The 5631-nt window shown below is 39.7% G+C and overlaps 1 non-coding gene across 1 annotated transcript; it reads right to left on the reverse strand.

Moving 5' to 3' along the window:
* Positions 1 to 470: 470 nt before the first annotated feature.
* On the reverse strand, positions 471 to 661 carry LOC140286216 (U2 spliceosomal RNA). Its single transcript, XR_011911079.1, has one exon. It is a non-coding gene; the product is annotated as a U2 spliceosomal RNA (small nuclear RNA).
* Positions 662 to 5631: the final 4970 nt, after the last annotated feature.

Raw genomic sequence — 5631 nt, forward strand, 5'->3', positions numbered from 1 at the left:
CACTTTTGTTGATATTTAGTCGGTCATTCGCACCTTACCCGCTTTTGGCAAACTATGGCCTTCTTGCAGCCAAAAACCTCTGATCTCGCTTTTGATGATGTAAGGTTGGGCATTCAGACCTTGCTTCACCTGCTTTTCACCAAATATAGTCGGACATTCACACCTTCTTGCAGCCGAACACTTCCGCTCCACCTTTTAGTTTTCTATGTGGCATTCACACCTTTTTTTTCACCGCATTTTATAAAAACACCACAGGAACACCGTATTGAGGCTTTGTTCTGACCGCTCATTCGGTGTCGCATTTCTTTCAAGCAATTCTCCTGGTTAGCCCGCACTCGGCTTGCTCCCAGAGCCGTGTTAAAGTCTACTTCGCATTCACTCTCTTTTCTCAGCAGACTAAAAGAAAGTTTCATCTTAGGCTCCCTGAAACTTCCATCCTGCACCGCTGTTTGCTTTTTCACAAGAGCAGAGGAGAGCGCACCGTTCCCAGGGGCACTACAGTACCGGGTCGATGCTTGGAGTGAACGGAGCAAGCTCCTTTTTCAACTCCTATTGATACAAATCCATTTAATATGTAGTCCTCGCATAGAGGACACATCAGACATTAAACTGATAAGAACAGATACTACACTTGATCTTAGCCAAAAGGCCGAGAAGCGATAACTGTCCACTGGTTCACGTCCGAGGGCCCTTCCTGGCACAATGCGCACTTGTAGCGGTGTTCTTTTTATGGCCATAGTGTCACTTTGCACCTCGGCCCACCCGCTGCACTGAGCACTCTTCAGCCCTTTTAAATGGTATAACTTTACACTACCGCACGCTCCAGCGAGCACCATTCAAGCAACAACTTTGCACTCCAGCTTCGAACATTGGCACAGTCGCAACAAGTAAGGCGACTCTACTCAGAGAAGTCACTCTGCACAGTAATAAGATTTCTTTTGCACAGACAGAAAGGGCTTCATCCGCAAAGGTAAAGGCTGCCAAAAATAGAAACAACTCATTAGTGCTGCTCAACGTTGTACTTTGCAGTAAAAGAAAGAACAAATCTAAAGATTCAGGAATCCGAGAATAAGCTTACTTCCATGAGTTCTTCACGATTTCGGATTTTGCTATAAAATGAATTCCTTCACTCAAACTAAATTAAAACTGCTAAACCGCTAATCTGTTACATGCAAGGCAGATGTCAAATTCACCGAAATAGGATCTAAGGGTATTTGGCCAATCGAGCTGTAGCAGCTTCGGTAAAAGAGTATAAGTTGAAGAGTTTGTGAATAAAGGTGTGCGCACACATAGTGAGTTGTAGGAAAATAGGCAGGGAGCAATGCCGGCTGGGGTATAGGTTCTTGTATGTTGTCTGACTGTTTGATTTGAATGTGTTGTGTAAGTGTCCTGTTGAATGTTACATGTTTGGGCTTTGACACGCTTCACTGTGGTTGTTAACTGTGTGGTGTGTCCTGAAATGTTATATGTTTGGGCTGTGTGACATGCTTAATGCTTTTCAGTAGCAACCCACTTATTCATATATAGCAACTGACAACATAAGAAGTCCGGACATACTTTGATAGTAGTTGTAGAAGTATCCTTATTGATAATAGATAAACTAATTCATAGTGATAGAACAGTAGATGAACAGGTGCCTGCACATGTCTCATGAAAATAAAATGGGTGTATGATTGCTGACGGCAGAGCAATACTGCCAAACTTATGAGTTCTTGTGGCAAACTTGATTCAGTGTCTTGACGTGTATACGCTGTTTCGCTGACTTGTCACAAGAAACAAAGTGTGTTTGATAAGATCCGACCATTTTATTACGGGAGGATCAGTATGTATGGATTCTGATGTGACTGATAAACTCATTCGTATCTTAAGCATAATCTAATACGTGAGACAACGCCCTGGCACACAATCAAAAAAAAAAAAGAGAGAGCGGTTTTGTGTCCCCACAGTCCATAATGTAGAAAAGAGAGAAAAAAGCCTTTCTGATTTGTTGTGTGTGCTCACAGTGCAGAGTGTAGAGAAAAGAGAGAAAAGAAAGCCGTTTTGGTGTCACGGGTGTTGTGACTTACACACACACATTTCTGAATTGAGAAAGGAAATTATTTTAGAGGAAGCACTAGAGTTTAGATCCCACATTTGTTGATAGGCATTCATTTAATTTTTCTTTTAATCAGTTTTAAAGTAAATACTAACTGAGAAATGAAAAAGGTGAAGAGTTTAGAAGCTTGGTTCAAGAGCAAAACTTGGTTTATGATCAGCTGAGTCTCTAAACAGAACAGCAAAGGGCTTCATCGAACATTTAAAAAAGATTCAGATTGTTAGAATATCCAGAATTTATAGGAATGGTGGTGATTACTCTTATTTTCTAGAATGGAAATAACTGCACCATGTCTGTTTTATGAATTTAAGGGGCTAAAAAGTTTTGTTCTCGTTTTTCTATGATTAACCGAATGTATGTGAGAGTCCAAACAGACAGAAGGGTTACGGCCGAGCGCTGGACCTTCCAAAAAAGATGAGACAGGCTGGACCCGTGCCATACTAGTTAAGGCCTGCCTGTGGATTACAGGTTCTTTAAACTCTCACACACACAAACTCACACACGTTCGCACACATACACCCATACACACACACATTCTTGAACTTGCTGCAAGATTAAACCTTTGCATTAACTGACTCCAGCAACTCTGAGTCTCATTGAGAGACTTTTCTCAACAATTGGGTCCTCAAACCAGATCTCAACGTTTTTTCCGCTGTCCAGGGTCGGAGCTGAAACCGTGCACGGGGGAGTCCAGTACTCCTAATGAAAGACCCCCTGCTGAATTGCGGTAATTAGGGGCCAGTGTCCACTGAAAGGGGGAAAAAGGGACGAGATCGTACTTTTGAATCAATGGCCAGAAGCCATTGGCAGTGCAGGCATCAACAATAATGGTGTTATTTCACCCATTAACACTTAAGGTACCTCATGCAGTGGCTGTGATATGGTTACTTAACAAAATATCTTTACCAGACATCTCTCCTACATAACAGTTCTTCTTTCACAGCCACACCTTGTTGTCGAGAGATGTGCTACACTTAATCCATCCACACTGCTACCTACCCCACAGATGGAAAGCCAGAAATAACCATCAGTGTTTTACCCAGGCCAGACTTAACTGATATACGTTATGAAAATGCAGAAATAACTATATTTATTCAACAGATCAAGGAAAAAAACCCTGATGGCACAAATGCTACAGGATTTGCAGTAGTAACAGAAACTGAAGTTTTCTTAAAACAACCACTACCAAAAAATTACTCTGTTCAAGCAGTCGAATTGGTAGCTTTAACTGAAGCTTGTAAATTAAATAACAAAAAGGTTGTTAACGTTTACACTGACAGTCAGTATGCCTTCTCAACTGTACATGTGTTAACACAGCATTGGGAAAACAGGTATGTTGACATCCACAGCTAAATGTATAAACTACAAATATTTTAGCATTATTAGATGTTATTCAATTGCCATCTACAATAGACTCGTATGAATGACCGGAAGGAAAACCATACTGCCAAAGAATTTGTTTAAATATGCTGCAGTATTGAGCCACGGACCATGTCATGTCTCAACAGGAGGGATGGAAGCAATAATGAACCAGGTTTTTACAGCATATGGTTTTACTAATTATTAAAAACATTTTTTTAGAATAAATAAATGAATAAAGTTTTGTCTAGCAGGTCAAATATGTGCAAAATACATTCCACAGGGCAATCTAAGACCAAAACGAAGATAATTCCCTAAGCCAGTGTATCTTTTTCAACATATTTGTTTGGATTTCATTATTTCATTATTTTGTAGATTTCATTGAACTAAATTAATGTTAAGGGAAACGATTCTGCTCAGTGACAACAGAGGTTTTTACCAAATGGTCTGAAATATTTCCATGTGCACAAGCAGATGCACTCTCAGTAGCAAAATCACGCGTAAAATAACTCATTTCTAGATTTGAAATTCCTGAAAAGATCTTCAGTGATAATTTGACACACTTTGTAAACAATGTCATCTCACTGATGGCAAAGAACTTAAAATAGACCTTAGAAACCACTGTGATATAGAAGGTTTCGCTAACACATTGGAATTGTTTTACTATTTACATATGCATGTGCAGTGAAGAATTGCTTGCTGCTGATAAATGCAAAGAAGAACAGCTTACACATAAATGCTCACATATAGGCTGCTGAATGCAATGAAGACCTGCTTATCCAGTAAAGTTCAATGTCAATGTGTAATATTCAATTAGGATTTGCAAAACAGTGAAGTTAAACAATGAATGGGTCCATAGTCGGTATGAGAAGACTACAGGAATATTTACCTGGGTGTACGTTCAAACAGAGATGAGAAAATTGCGATAAATTATTGTTTGTTTGTTTGTTAGTATGTATATGAATGTTATGTGTATAAACTGTGTTGAGTTGTAGTTACTCAGTAGTGTCTCAGTGAAACAACCGACGGGGGAAGCCTTGCGGTGACAACAAAAGCAGTGTTTTACTGATCAGTCAAGTTGCTCCAGTGTACTCCATACAAACTGGTTGGCTACTGAAGGGATAGAAAATGGGGAATACTTGTTTTAAAGCAAACAAGGAATTAGATGGGAAAAATACATGTTTTAACGGGACCCAGACAATATTAAATACTCAGACAGATGGGAGAAGAAGTGTAGTTTTGTAGGAAATCACAAAATTATTACATAAAATGAGTGAAATCAATTGAAGAATGCCTTTCTGAAGAGCTGTTTACCACAGATGAGCAGCTTTGCGACCAAGCACATTGTAGATCGCTTTACTGCCAAAATGATCTAGTTTAATGGATTGGTTTAGACATTTATAACAGCATTTTAAGAACAAAGAGAGAAACAAAAAGGGACAACGCTTCATGGTGGAAGGTGATGTATAAATAACTGTGTATATGATGAAGGAGAGACCATTTGAGCAGCACAGCCATTTCGCAGCACAGGGACAGCAGTCCAAGTTAAAGGATCTCCCATGTGGTATCACCTGTCACACTGTGTCAAGGCATCAAAAGAAGAAAAAATCACCAAACTCAAGGACAAAGAGACGAAGACTCCGGTGAACGAAGAGAGAGGACTTACAAACCAGAAATACAAAAGGATGCTCGATATCAAGATCCAGAAGAAGAGGCTAACAATGCCACGAACACTTACGATGCTGGGAATGATGCCAGCAATGAACAGAGAAGAAGATTCAGTGTCATCAATCTGCAACACGTGCCTCTAATGAGGGGGTGAATATAGAATCCTCAACGATTACAACGTCTCTGGGAACTGTGACAACAACAAGGTTTAAACCATTTTGATATATATTGTAACCTATTGGCTAAGGAATAGTGCTGAAAATGAGGTAAATCTAATCCACCACTGTCCTTGGTCTTCTGTAGGGTTTTTAAACTAATACGTGGTGGTTTGTTTTTCCACAGAAATTTGGAGATGCATGAATCTAGTGACTTAAACCAAGTAGCAGATGGTTTTATGGGGATCATTGAGAACAAATAGTTAACTTTTGGTAGTATCATCATTTTAATGGTTGTAACTCTCCCCATAAGTGATATAGGTAAGGACTTCCAACGAGAGAGATCGTCCTCTA

This window comes from Leuresthes tenuis, unplaced genomic scaffold (assembly GCF_036924035.1).
Source record: "Leuresthes tenuis unplaced genomic scaffold, fLeuTen1.0.hap1 SCAF_77, whole genome shotgun sequence".
Taxonomy (NCBI): Eukaryota; Metazoa; Chordata; class Actinopteri; order Atheriniformes; family Atherinopsidae; genus Leuresthes; species Leuresthes tenuis.